At 45.4% G+C, this 14,836-nt stretch overlaps 1 protein-coding gene across 8 annotated transcripts in view; it reads left to right on the top strand.

Moving 5' to 3' along the window:
- Window positions 1–3,691: 3,691 nt before the first annotated feature.
- PAG1 (phosphoprotein membrane anchor with glycosphingolipid microdomains 1) overlaps window positions 3,692–14,836 on the top strand; it is a 106,230-nt gene continuing 95,085 nt past the window's right edge. For all 8 annotated transcript variants that reach the window (XM_065668502.1, XM_065668491.1, XM_065668497.1 and 5 more), the window contains exon 1: window positions 3,692–3,897. The gene's annotated coding sequence lies outside the window, so the exon portion shown is untranslated. The remainder of the gene's footprint in view (window positions 3,898–14,836) is intronic.

The raw sequence follows: 14,836 nt of genomic DNA, 5'->3' as shown, positions 1-14,836 counted from the left end.
GGCAAACTGCAGAGCTGCCCGTTTCCACACAGTTTGTGTATAGCTGGGATAACACAGGTAAATTGACCTCTAAAGTTGCAGTTATAAGCACCTAAGCGTATCTGATGGCTTGCTCTTGCCATAAGGGGGAAGTCTTCTTCCTTCTCCTCCTTTTCTTTCTCCTCTAACCCAGACCTCTTTCTAGCCAAAGACCCTGCTGTCTCGCTTACAGTAGTTCTGGAGCTTCGTGAACTTGCCTGTAAGCTGATTCAACTCACTGACCCAGCAGAGAAAATATCAGGCAGCTGTTTCCTTCTGGGTCATGTTTCTGCTTGGTCAGTGAACAGCAGTGGTGAGTGAACGGCTTCATTTATTCACAGGTAGCAGAGCTGATAAAAAAGATGATGGGATTGCACGGCTGGGAACAGAGCCTCCTCATTTTGGTGGAGGCGAGCTGCTGGCTTAGTGCATGCCATCCTAGGAAACTGTGTCTAAATCTGAGCACCTAATAGTAAAACCACCTGCTTTGCAGAAGCGCAGCTGAGGCCAATAATTTGCTTTTGGAACCTAAGGCCTCCAGCAGCTTGTGTAAGCCCCACTGTCCCTCTACCTGGCCCTGGTGCTCCTTCCCACACTGGCTGGCCAGGGTATTTCTATGCCTTCACTGGGAGCTGGGAGGAGAACTGATTCAGCTGAAAAAGAACTTCTGTATCCGGCTTACTTACAAAGAGTCACACTAGAACCATGCGGGGCAGTGCAGGGGCTGAGCAGGGACAGATGTAGGCAATTCCACTTTGGGTCAGAGGGAAGCTTGTACGTGTCCGGTTCTCACCAGATGTTACAAGTCAAAGGGCTGTGACCTCCAGCAGCTCATACGCCTTTTGCTCCAGCTATTACTGTGTTAGCCTGCTGCCCTAACTACTACTACCAACAGCTGTTCGGGCAAAAGGTTAAAAGTGTGTGTGATTTTTCCTGGTTCTTCAATGGGAAAAAACAAGAAATGGAAGTGCCTGAGTTGGAGGGTGGGTCACTACTGTGTATGAACATTATTCTTGTATTATCTACATGATTATAACTGTGAAGTTGCATAACGTACACAGGCTGCAATGCAGGCTTGCAAGGTTTTGGCTGTCCTTCCTCTCCTGGTCCTTTATTCTGTATTTTACATTCCTTTATTGCATTTTGGTTCATGTTAAACTGTAAGACCCTTGTGGCAGGGACCATGTCATTTATATATCAGCGCAATGCCTCAGATAATGGAGCTTTAGCGGTGATGGGGGCCTCTGGGAGCACCTGTCACAGAAATGGCAGGGGGGAATAGTTTCATTCTTGTGGAGTGCAGAATTAATCATATCTAGGAGTGCTTGATTTTCGCTAGCCTTTTTGAAGGACTTCATCTTTGCCTCTTGCCTGCCCAGTTGCTTTCCCTCAGTCTCTCCCATCTCTGCCTTTACAGACACACTCCTGCTCCATTTTGACTCCATGGATGATCGTTCTCCTTTTGCCAAGAGATCACAGGCTACCTCCTTTCCTTCATTCTGTACATCTCCCCTTTCCTTCCTGATCTTTGGCTGCATGCTGAATAGGGCTGCAAAAATAAAAAAAACAAGGGAAAAAAGGTTAATGAGCAAACCCCACTGCCCTAGATTTAAAAGAGAAATGTATAATAATCGTTTTCTTCCTAAACACAGAAGAAGACAAATTAAACCAAATAGTATTTGGAGCTGGAGGGCAAAGGGGAGAGAAGAGGTGGGAGAGAAGAAAGGAAGAGGCAAAGGAGAGCCGCCCCTCTCCTTTGGAGCCGTCTTTGGCTTTGTTTTCATTTCAACAGGAGTGTAAGTTATGATGAGAATATAGATTGTTATGGTAATACCCTTTTTATTCCATATGTAGCGACCCTTGTTCAAAAGCAAGTATATGGTTTTGATTTAGCTTACACTTTTTGGAAGTTTTTTCAACTGATAAAATCCAAATAAACTAAGTATCCAGAGGACTGGGAATATCTACAGTAGGTTTAAAGAGATACAAAGTTCCTCTGCGTTTCAGTGTACTGGCATGCTTTGTGCATCCCACTTCTCTTGGCAGCTCCTGCCAGCAAACCTGTTCCGGTGTGCGTCTCCAAGGGGCCACAGGTCCCGCCAGGAGCCTGCTCCAGCACAGGCTTCCCACAGAGTCACAGCCTCCTTCCCCTGCTCCAGTGTGGGATCCTCCATGGGCTGCAGGCGGATCTGCTCCACCATGAACCTCCATGGACAGCAGTGGCACAGCCTGCCTCACCATGGGCTGCACCATGGGCTGCAGGGGAACCTCTGCTCCGGAGCGTGGAGCACCGCATGCCCTCCTTCTGCTCTGACCTTGGGAACTGCAGAGCTGTATCTGTCACATGTTCTCACTCCTTTCTTCAGCTGCAATTGCCAGTGCAGTTTTTTTCCCCTTCTTTAAAAAGTCTGGGAAAAACATCATTAGGTTGGCTACAGTGTGCCAGTACAGTGGCTTGTTAGGCATCAAGAAGAAAAGCAACACCAGCTTGGCAAAATGCCAACCATCAGCTGGATATCGGAAAACTGGCAGGTACGTAGTAGAATAATACACATTTTGTTGTGGGGTCATGTGGACAAACTGAGATGGGCTGGAGTCTGCTAGACTTGGACTGTGTTGCCCCATGAGGACAGAAGCTGTTGGACAAAGAGTTTAAAGAAGGCTCAGAAGGAAAAATAAAAACGCAGGGGGAAAAAAAAATCATCAGAGGAACCCAACAGCTGGTGATGCTGAAAGACAAGATGAAGAAAGGATTGGCTCTGAGGATTCACTGGATGGATGTGTGTGGGGCCAGTAAATGGAGCCAAAGATTAGGTGAAGATGAAAATGCCGACAGCACTGCTGTATTTGGATTATTTAAAAACTCCAAACAAAGAAACCTCTAGCACTTCCTTGCCTAGGTAAACCCTTGCTTGGTAAACATCAAATGCAGAATCAGACTCAAATCTTGAGCCAGCCACGCATGTGACACCAGTGCTGCTATAGAATGGAATATGGGGTTTGAACTTGTTCTCAGGAAGTAAGAAACTTGCTGGGTGTTAGGTCAATCCTTACTTACATCTGGGTGGAAACTTATAGTAATTGTGCAATTTCCCTAAATAATCCCCAGAGATCTAAGTGAGGCATTTTACCTTTGCAGCCTTTCCTGCCTTTGCTCCTACAGTGCTTTTCACTCGCAGCCTTTGCACTTCGCTACGCCATGTAAAATATGACTACTTCTTTCACTTAACGACTTCGGTACAACATTAAAATCCCACCAGTAACTATGCAGAGGACCCTTTTGTCATAATACCTGTCTTCATTAGTCACGGTCGCTTAAAGGGGGAGCATAAAACAGGACGCTTGGATCCATCCCTTTTTCCTCCTTCCCCACGCTGCCCACGGGAGCACCCTCAGCCGAGCAGCGCGGCCGCCCGTGCGCAACACCGGAGGGCGGTGGCCTCACCGAGCCGCTGCCGCCGCGGAGCGAGGCGCTGCGCTGCGCTGCCCGCGCAGCCTCCGCAGAGGCGCGCTGCGGTGCGTAAGGGCTGAGAGGCCCGCGCTGCCGCATCGTCCACCTCTCGGCGCCGCGCGCAGGGACATGCGCACTGCCGCGCGCCTGCCCGCGCAGCGCTCCGCGGCCGCGCGCCGCCCAGCTCCGCCGCTTCCCTCCGACCCTCCTGCCGCGCGGAGGAGGGGGGGGAGCGCGGAGGGGAGGAGGAGGGAGGGGAGGGGAGAAGAGACGCGCCGCAACTTGCCGCTGCTGCTGCTCCTCCCTCCCTCCCTCCCTCCCTCCCTCCCCGCGCCGGTGCCCGGCCCCTGCGGGCTGCACTCGCCGGGCAGCGCTCCGAGGGAGGCGGCATCGTGGGGCGCGCCCCTGCGCGGGGCTGGCGCCTCTCGGTGAGTTGGGGGCGGTGTGGGAAGTTGCTGTGCCCTGTTCTGGGGGGTGGAGGGGGCAGAGTGTGAGTGTGTGTGCGTGTGTGTGCGTGTGTGTATTGCGGGGTGCTGTCGCTGCGGGCGCGGGTCGCTGCGCGGATCGCTGCGGGAGGGCGGTGGAGGAGCCGCCGCAGGGCTGCGAGGCTGCTCTGCCTGGCCGCGTTCCGTGCTGCGGGTGCTGTGGTGACTGGGAGAGTAATTTGGCACGGTCACAGGTGTGGGGCAGGGTCGTGTGAGGCATCCCCCGGCGGTGGGATCCCCTGCGGGCGAGCCCCGCGTTTTCGTTAACATGCTATTGCGTGGTGACAAGACTCCAGTTTGTTTGTCAGTGGCGTCTGCTCTTGGTCCTGGAAACTCTTCTAAGAGAAAGGGATCACCAGAGGAGAGCAGAGGCTGCTTTTCAAAGCGAAGGGAGCTGAGCGCACAAATGAGTCCGGGCACCCCATTTGCTGTGTGTGCTGCTCGGTTTGGAGCATTCGCTTCCCGTAGTGCTTCTAGGATGGGAAAGGAAGAAAGCTGGCAAACGGTCGTACCAAGAAAGTTGTGTAGCTTGGGATGTTACGTACGCTAATGGAGCCTATTATCTAAATAAACAAACGTTATGATTTATAGGTGTCTGAACTATAATGCTTTGAACGATAGAGCTCTTTAACCTTTCCAGTCTGTCTCTCAGAGATTTGGGTTTAAGGAGAGTAATACATTGTCTGTGGTGCTGAATACTTGAGTTGATTGCATTTGTAAAAGGAAATAATGCCTTTGAAATAATACTGAGCCATTAAGTGATAAATGCAGAAAAAGTGAGAAAGAGCAAAGCTAAGATTTTGGCAGAAAGTATTTCCTCACCTTCCTAGCAGCCTTGACTTTGATCCAGCTTTCTTATTTTATTAAATTGTATGTCAAAAATGTAAATGTGCCTTGTGAAACCAGAAGCAAATCCTCTTCGGTCCTCTCAAAGTCTGTCTGTGTTGCAGTTAAATCATTGGAGCAGTGTCTGTTAACAGCATCTGCAGAAGTGGGCTCTGCTAAAGATACTCAGTAGGTAAATGGAGGTACATTTTCATTGTATTTGCTTCTCTTAGACAATGCAGTAGCAGAAACTTCAAATTTCAGGGTTTCTTATTTTACATCTTTAACAATTTTGCCCTGATAAATATGCCTATATGTGAGGTGTGCAGCTTCATCATAGCAAAAGCGCCTCCCCTTCCTGGATAAGTGATTAATTCAGGTGTTAACTTATTCAACAAGGGCCAAATTCTGCAGCCTGGGAAGCATCTCCTGTAAGGGGTGTCTCCTGCCCTCAGGGGAAGAGGAGACAGCGAGTACAGTATGGACGATATCTTGCAGGCCTGAAGTACAGGAGCAATTTTATCTTTAACCAGTGTCTCAATACAGGATTTTATTAACATAAAATCAGTATTCAGGTCAGCAATGGGGATCTGCAACTTTCAAATGAGGAGGTGATCTGAAGGCAACACATTGCTCATATGAGTAAAGGTTGTGGGATATGACACTGAGCAAGCTCACCTAGCTTTTGTTCTGTTCCTTTTATGAAATGTCATTTAATGAGGAGAAGAAACAGGTAATCCATTGCATTTTAAGGCACAGTGCTGCTGGTAAGCGTTATTGCCAGGCATTTGAACGTGAATGTGGCTTTAGATCATGTATTGTATAGAGATGACTGCTACTAGATAACTTAAGCTTTAAATTTATTCTACTGTTAAAGTTATATTGATCAGAAAATGGCAACTGGATTTCAAGTCCTAATAAGAAAATCTGGAGCTAATTTATATTTTAAGAAGCACTGTTCTGAGCAATCCACAAGAAATGCAGCTGAGTTCTTCTTTCTGGCTATGCTGTGGCATTTAGTTAAGGAGCACTCTTTCCTGGGGCTTTGTGGACTTCATGACACACAAAGGAGTTAAATTTGTTTATCAGCTCATTGATGCCCCTGGTAAAGTGCTGTAGAGTTCAAGAGCTGGAACAGAGGATGGTCTTTTTCTGTCCATTAAGGACAGGGATGGAGAATGGACGGGCTTTTTCAAAGTGATTCCAACACTATTTCATTTGTAACTGCAGAACATAATGTAATAGACCAGAAAGGCTTGAAAACATTATTTAACACTTGATTGAAACAATGAATCATTCAAATACTATTACCTAGGCTGCTGTAGTGATGCCTCTGCTTCTAGGCGTTGAGAAAGGATCAGATTTTGAGTGTGGGGTACTAGGTAGCTCAGCCTAGGATGGTGTTGGGAGGGCAGGAGTCCTGCCCTCACCTGCAGGTTTCCAGAGTCGGGCTGAGAGCCCCTTCCCGAGTTTTAGTGTATGCTGAATGAATGGCAGCTGCTGGCCCAAACCCTGCCTGAAGCTAGCAGGGAAGGTGTGTTGGAGGGGGTCCTGACTGTACAGCCTGTAGCTTGCAGACAGGCTGCCTGGCTGCTTGCAGCCCATCTCTGCATCCCAAGGTTGCAGGTCTTAGAGTGTGTGTAACGATGCCAAAAAGCTTTTGTTCTGGTAGGGAAAGAAGTTCAGGATGGCTTCTTCTGTAGGAAAATAGTGCATTTATAGATGTCTGTATGATCAGATACTGCTCACATTGATTAAAACATGGAAAGGGTGAGCAGTGCACACTCTTGCATATACTACTGCTAGTAAAAAACTCTAGACTTGAAACTACTGTGCACTCATGTAGGCTCTTGGAGGCCCTGTAAAATCCAGATGAGGAAGTTGAAGCCTGCTGATCTGCCTGTGAACTTAACTGAAAGGAATTAATACATCCTTAGTTGCCGTTCCCCCATCTCCATCCTGGTATCCCTCATGCTCTGAATTGCTGTGCCATTCCATGACTCCTCTGTAGGTGTCTCATGGGTATGTGTGCTGCATCCAGTTCGTCTTCCCCGTGTCCCCTCACCTCCCAGAAAACAGTTACCTGGGCTGGGGTGGGCAAGCTGCAGGTGGTGGGACCTCCAAAGGTTGCTCCTGCAAAGGTGCACCAAGCACAGCTGTCAGGTGAAGATGATGAGTGATGAGAGGCATTCCCTCTCTTCCTGGATGTGATATAACCAAGTTGTAATTAAAGCGGTGGCGGTACATTATTAGGGCAGATAAATACTGCCTTGTTACAGCCCTCTTGGGTCATATGTAAGCAGTATTTGTTTAGAAAGGATGAATGAATAGTCAGTGTGAAGGATAAAGATCAGGATTGTTAATCACTCTGGAAGTCTTCTGTGGGAAAGTGTAAACTCACAAGGAAGGACAGTGTCCATAAACGTAATTTAAATATTTGCATAACTTGAGGATAAAAATTTGATATTAAAAGCATGCAATTACCAAGTCATGTTTGGGTTCTGTCAGAGATCACTAGGACTTGCACTGCTGGGTCGGTTGGTCGTGGGCTGTATTTTTATGTAATGCTTCGCTACCAGCAGCAGAGAGCTCTTCTTTACCCCCACCTATGAAAAAAATCTGATTGTTCTTGTTTAAGTGCAGGTATAAAAGAAAAAAAACAACCCACAGAAATTTCAGAGACTACATTTGCTTAAACTCTTCTGCTTCAGGTTGGGTTAACTCTTCAGGCATTCCTGCCTAAAGCAGCGTGCTAGGAGCTTGGTGATGGGTCATTCACTTACAGTTTGTGGCTATTGGTACAGCTGCAGTGTGAGAAAGAATGACTCCAGGTAGGAAAGGGTGGTTTCCACTCCCGTAAATAACTGGGATTTATTGGAATTGTTTCTCTGCTGATCCTTGGTTTCATAATTTTCACAGAAGTTTCTTTTGTCCTTTTCCAGCTCTCAGAATGTGATAAAACCCTTGGAAAAAAGTGTGTGCTTTCATGTAAATACGATGAGGATGAGCCTTTGAAAACATATCTAAGCTGATGTTGATGAATAAACAAACGTGGCCAGAGTAAATCTTTTCATCTAACTTCAAGAGCCACACAGTAATGAAGTAAATATAGATGTACTTAATGGGCTTCTTTCATCCCAACACATAAAAAACCCTCTAAAGTAATGCAAACAAATCTAAAATGGGTTTCTAAGTGGCTGGGTTTTGGTTGGTTTTTGGTTTTGGTACTGAAGCAGTTTAGCCAGGTTAGGGTGGGAATGGAGCTGTGGAAGGTCTGACATGAGGAGTAGCTTAAATGGGAGGGGACAGAGTGTGTGAGAGACCTGACGCTTCTGCAAAAAAAAAAGGCAGAAAGTGCTCATTCCACATGTTTAGAACAAGTTATTTGAAGAGCTTCTCCCCAGACTTGTCTCTTTAAAACGCAGCTTGCAGATGAGGCTTCGAGAGGCAGGGTCTTGCTCTGCAGGGTACGTCCTAGCCTGGTTTCCAGCTTCACAGTGTGCCTGAATTTGGTGTTAAAGGTGGCCTCGGAACCATCATGGCACGTGCTATAGACACGGTCATTGAAGTATGACTGCAGCAGGGGTTTTGATTTTGGCAGCATCTTGTGGGTTGGAATCTGTGGGAAGGAGGATCTCAAAGAACAGTTCTGCAGATCTGGATGTTCACTGCATGACAGTAGATTTGGTTTCATTTCAAGACTTGCAGGATGGCTGATTTCAATGGCAGCATTTGTAAATAGATTAACAACTTCTTGTGGAAAGAGTGCCTAGCAAATACAACTGTTTGGTCGTCCTGTCCTTGCTTTATGAAGACCAAGGTGTAATGTTTGCATTACCTGTATGACAGAGAGAGTCTTTGAATCTTCTCTTTAAAAACACAGTTATGAAACAATTTTACTTTAAAGACAAGTGGTTTGTTTTGAAAAGGATAACCCTTGTGTTGAGGGGAAAAAAAGCCAAAACCAAACCAAAACTTGGTCTTGTCTTAACAGGAAAAGTTCAGGTCCATTTCGTTCCATGTGGAATAAAATTCCATTCAAAGCTGGTCAAGAGTAGACTACTTAGACAACCGTGTCAGCATAATTACAGAAATTCTTTGGTATGAGCTTTTTCTTTGCAGAGATCTCGGTGAGTAGGAAATACTCTAAAAAATGGTTTCTGTGAGTGCTGGAGGAATTTTGTGGAAGAGCTATAAATCCAGGAGACTGTTGTATTTTAAAAAACGTAACAGTGATTTACTAACACCCAGATTCAACTCGCTGTTTGACTCCTCAAATAGTCAGACATCCAATTTAGCTCACATCTGGTTGTGTTGTGTCATGTGTATAGAAGTGAAACATATTAAAAACTGTTCAGCTTTGGATGTGTTCATGTGGGGATTTACTCATAAATAATTGATGGCCCCCTGAAACAAAATCTCTTCATTACTCGGTGGATTGCTCACCTCTTCCCTCCCATGCTCATTGTTCTTGCAGGCAGGGGGAAGAAGGAGGCGCTGCTTTAATGAAGGCGTACGTCAGCCTCTGCTGCTTCTTTCAAAAGGTCATCTACTGAACACCAGCAATGAAATGCTTGACAAAAGATAAACATTTTATTGTCTTATGGAGCTATGTGGCATTCCAGTGTTTTAGTGGAACCACTTAGCTGCTGTGTTTAAGACTTCTTTTCATCTTAGCACAGGAGCAGTGATGAATTATTGGATCAATGAAATGGTTGTGTCTGGTGCACTGCAGGACATGACGTCAAATTAAGGGTCATTTTATGTGCAGTACCAATTAGAACTGAAATATTTGGGGTTGATCTTTCAAGATTTTACCGCTGTTAAGCAGCTCAGACTGTTGGCTGCAATGGGACAAGTCTTTGTGAACACTGGTTTCCCATTTGAGCAAGGGTTTGCGTGATTTGAGCTTCTGTTTACCAGACATCGAAACATAGTGGTGGGTTTCCTCTCCTGGAAAAAAACAAAAGTGTTGTTCTGTTATTCACTGACTTAATGTGTATCTGAGTTGATCTAACAAAATCTCATTTTAAGGGAAAAAGTGTCTTAGTGAAACGTCAGTTCATCTTACTGATGACTTGATTGCTATAGAGTTATTAGCCAAGTTCTGTAAGAGTCTTTAAAGGTGCTAATACTTGCTTGCAGTTTAATAGCCCTAACTATTGCTAATGTACAGGAAATGTTCAAAGCACATAATTGAGAGAGCACCCTAACAAATCTTACAGCTATTTTAATGTGAGGTTTCGTATGTTGCTCTTTTTTAATTGAAAGGTGAATGCTATAAAGGCTTCATCAATCTCCTATTTCCAGGTGACAGCATTTTCTGTGGAGTAAGTCCCAGCGTGCCGATCCTAGCTTTCAGCTTCAGTGTCACAGCTCAAACTTTTCCTTTTTCACTTGGCAGAAGTGTGTATCTGTGATGGTGTCTGGATTTGTGTCTTCAAAAAAAAACCCAAAACTGGTGTCAATCAAATAAAATGAGAATAAAATTCAGAAATAGTAATTGCCCTCTGGCTGATACTGGAGAAAACAAGGCCTGCACTCCTCCTGCTAGAAACCAGAGATTAAGCTTGCTTATAAGGGATTAACAGAGCTCTCTTCTGTTAATTCGTAATGGTGTAGTCGAAATGCTTGATTCTACATCAGTGGAAAATCCATTATCAATCAATGGGAATTTTGCAGCTGAAGCCAAAAGGATTAGAGACTCGTCATTTGGAAGTGACTGAAGGAAAGAAAGACCTGGATATGCTTTGTGTCACATGGCTGTGAGCCACCACCAGGCCGTGGCCACAAAAAATGGCACAGGAGAATCTTCGGTTGCCTCAGGCAGGCTGTTCCCAGAGATGCATGAAAGGGCTGGTGCCACTCTGTGGAGAAACCTCACCTGGTGTCCTGCTGAGAGGGAGTTGTTACTCGTGTCCAAGCAAAATTGCTTCAAAGGGGGAGAAATATGCAGAGAACGATGACCTGGAGCCCTCTTCTAGGAATTGTACCATGGTAGGGGAGAGGGTGAGGAGGTCAGATGTGCAATGGGAGCAGGAGTTAGGAAGAACGGTGGAAGAGGGGTGCAAATTTGGGGTTGAGGGCTGCAGAGGAGCACTGGTGCCTACACCACACTGTCGTACCTGCTGCCACACGGACACGTTGGTTCAAGGGACTGGAGTGCGAGGGAGATGCAGGAAGAAATTGCTGAAGAGTTTGCTATTGATGGTATCCCAGTGATGTCCTAATGAATTGCATTGACTGAAGAAGTTTCTTCATTTGATAAATAATAGCTACTTTTCCTTCTAGTCCAGTGCAGAGACCAGCATTCAGACTGTTAGAGCCTACATGCTGTAAGAAAACCTGGGGTTCCAGGCTTACTTTGTGAGGGATATTCATCAAGCACATTCTGAAACACATTTTTTTTTTTATGATGTCAGCTCAGCTTTAAGCTTAGCTTAAAAGTAGCTCTGGTCCAGAGCCTAGCTGTGGAGAAAAGCATGATCTCCATGACCTCTGTTGCAGTGTTTGGTAGGTACTTTTCCAGGGGTGGAAGCTAATACATCACAGGAAGCTATTCAGAGTAAAAATTACTTTTTACGATGATTTGGTAAATGTATTGTTTTGATCTGTTATAATAGGCAAGATTGGGTCATTTAGTTTGGTAATTACAAGGATGAAATTAATTTCACTTTCCTTTACTCTTGTTAAATGCGAAATAATTAAGCACAAATCATGGAAGGTTGGGCTCTCTTGTTTGTAGCTTCATCATTTATTAATCTAACACATTAGATGAGAGGCTTTATAGATTTGCTTGCCTAAGGAAGAAGAAAATACAGAAAGGCCAAACTAGGTATCTATATTGTCTCACACTGTCGTGACACACGCTTTCAGGTACAGTCAAATACCGCCTCATTTTCAGTTCACTTTGTAACAAAGGACACTGCTTTTCCTCTCAGAAAGGTAAGTTATGAATTAATGCTTAAATAGTCTGAACAAGCTCATATTTGGATAGGCAACATCACTTACTTAGTTCCTCCATCTCACACCATTCATGTAGGGGTGTAACATTGTAATGGGGCAGGCAAAATAAACTGCGTATGTGCATGCTGTAAAAATGTATGTCTTGGCCATGTTAACTGACCGTCCCGGTTACAGGAGGAAATGTGCCTTCCCCTAATTTAGCCTTTTCAGAAAATGGTGTTGGTCTAATAGAGGCAGTAGTGCAGTAGCAGCCCAGTGGGGGTAGAAGTGCTCTTCTTTCTTACCTTTATGTAGGTGGAGGGGATTTGAAAATCGGGTATTTCTCTCCATCTCTGCAGCTCCAAGTAGCCCTGACACTGCCAGCCATGGATTAGTGAAATAAATCCCTCACATTCACAGTGAAGTGGAAATCGTAAAGAGCATTTTCTGCCTTTTTCTGCTCTTTTTAATGTGTCATTTGCTAGCTGGCACAGTGACCTCCATTTCGTGACTCCTGTGACATAACATGTTGCAGAGCTTTTCTGTGTGGATTAATTAATCACTCAAGGGAGTAGTAGCATGTGACACTATGCATGTGGACTTGAGGTAAACAATTGCCTATAGACCACCTATAATGAATCTGTACTTCAAGTGTTGCCAGTTAATGCAGTTTGATTTTTCCACTGTGATTTTTCTTCACGTTTTGTTTTATCTGTTTTCTTAGCTATGTCCCTGGGGGTCAAATGGGATGCACACACAAAGTCACCTTCTGGTGTTGCCAGTGTAGCTGAATTTGGAAGAAAATATTCCTGGCGATTTAGTACATGAAGTTTGCCAAGGCACTGGGAGGTGGTTCTATGCTAGTTATGTAGAGGTGCAACAATTTTCCAGAGTATGTTGGTGGTGGACAGTCTGTCAAATCTTTTAAATTGTTCCAGTCAATTATCTTGACTGAAGTAAAAGCAAGAAGTAATCTTACCCCCCCCCCCCGCCCCATTCTTAACATGAAGATTTACTATCAAACTCTCGAGTTACATTTCAGTATCAGTTGTGTATTTCAGTTTGTGTAGTGAACCTTGAAGCCCCTACTCACTTGTGACTCCATCTTTAATTTTGCCTAAGAAGTCCGTCTCATTTCTGGAGAGCAAATACACCAGGACTTGATTAGCATTAACAGTCAGGCAAATGGCAGGGAAAGAAGCGATGACTGGGTCTGGTGTGAGGTCTGACCAGTTACTATGAATTGACAGATGCTGGTTCACAGGTGATCCTGTTATCTCCCTCAGCAGGTTTGGTGAAAATCAGCCCTAGAGAAATACTGGAAAAAGCATCCTACCTCAGAAGCAGAGGATTGATTTCCCACCAAAACTGAGGTCATTATTATGAGGAAATTAGATAAATTATTAACTCAGCAAAGTGTGAGATAGCAAATAATTCAGCATTTGTGTGTTTCCCATTTATTTGGAGCTCAGGCATAGCATGGTGGGGTTGGTTCCAGACAGGCACATCAGCACATGTTGCTGGCCTGGGAGGAGAAGCCTGGTCTGCAGAACAAATGGTGGAACCCCCAGTCTCCTACAGGGTGGCCTTGATGGACCCACCTGGCCATGCCCTGGTTTCCAGCACCTGCATAGATGCTGGCAGGGTAGGGCAGGGGCCAGACCATGGAGTGGTGTGGGTGTGCACTTTGGGAGCACTTAGGGGTTTTCTGGAGGCAGGCAACCTAGGGATTTCATCCACAGCTGTGAACCGCAGAGCCTGGATGTGCTGGAGTCACCTGGCACCATGGGACGTGGCCTCATGCAGAAACGAGGTGGCCTGAGGAGCTGGTTGTAGCTACTCCAGGATGCTAAAGCTCTGGAGGCTTGGACTTCATTGTTGACAGTCTGGAAACCTGGAAACCCTTGACTTATTTTTGTTACTTCTCAGCTCTCCCAGCCGTGGGAATTACTGAAATACTAGATCTTGGGCAGTGGTAAAATTAGCGCGAGTTGTCAATTTTAATCAGCAGTAAATAGTATTTTGTTCAGGAAACACAGTAACCAAGAAAACTTGTTTCACTGTTTTCAGAACTAGGCAGAAACTGTATGTTGCAGTGCTGTTTCCCTGAGAAGGAGAATTTTAGTTTGCAGTTTCTGTGTTCCACCAGGCGTGGAGTGTGCCCTGCTCCACAGAGCAGTTGTCTTTTCTGTATCAAGTATTAGCCTGTGTAATCAATTGCACTGATGCTTAAAAAAAAAAAAAAGAAGAAAGAAACAGCTTTAAACAGCAAAGGCTTCCTTTTACTGGAGTCAAGGAATAAAAACACCACAGCAACAGAACCCCTCAGGAATTGCTGTGCTTCAGCTCTCTGTCAGTAGGTAGTAATCAATGTTCTGAGGTATAACTCTGAAATGTTAGTGTTCATCATATAATAAAAATCATGCTCCCTGCAGCTCATCGTCAGCTGGTACTTAGGCTGAATTAATAAAAGAAGAAATGTGAGGATTGCTGTAGGTAAATGACCACTATTGAGAGGTTTAAACCCTTAGCTATCTGGTTTTATTACACTCCAGTGCCTGTGGTATCTGTATCAGCCTGATTTTATGCAGAGAGGAGCAAGCTCTTGCAAAAAAATTAGTGCTACTGAGTCAGTCATATGCTGAAGAGCGAGGTTTTGGTGGCAGGGGGAAGTGCAGTGCTGCTTTCCATTCCTGCAACTGGTGTTTCTGCTTAGCAGTGGAGAACTGCCTGAAGCCATGCACTGCGAACTTGAACTTACCTTTTCCTCACTTTCCTGCGTGATCTTCTCTAGTGGATGTGAAAACAGGAGGTTCCCTCTGAACTGCAGGAAACACTTTTTCACTGTGAGGGTGACCGAACACTAGCACAGGTTGCAAAGAGAGGTTGTGGAGTCTCTATCCTGGGAGATACCCCAAAACCATGTGGACATGGTCCTGGGAAAGTGGCTTTTGTTGGCCCTGCTTGAGCAGGGGGGATGGACCAGATGACCTCCAGAGGTCCCTTCCAACATCAACCATCCTGAGAGGGTTGGTAGGAGCACCTCTGCACCACCTTTGCAGACAGACTTCTAAGAGAACCTGTTTTAAACTAACAGCTTCCTAGTTTATTC

Source organism: Lathamus discolor, chromosome 2, assembly GCF_037157495.1.
Source record: "Lathamus discolor isolate bLatDis1 chromosome 2, bLatDis1.hap1, whole genome shotgun sequence".
Taxonomy (NCBI): Eukaryota; Metazoa; Chordata; class Aves; order Psittaciformes; family Psittacidae; genus Lathamus; species Lathamus discolor.
Note: the sequence above shows the minus strand (reverse complement) of the source record. Positions and strands in the feature narration are given on the sequence as shown.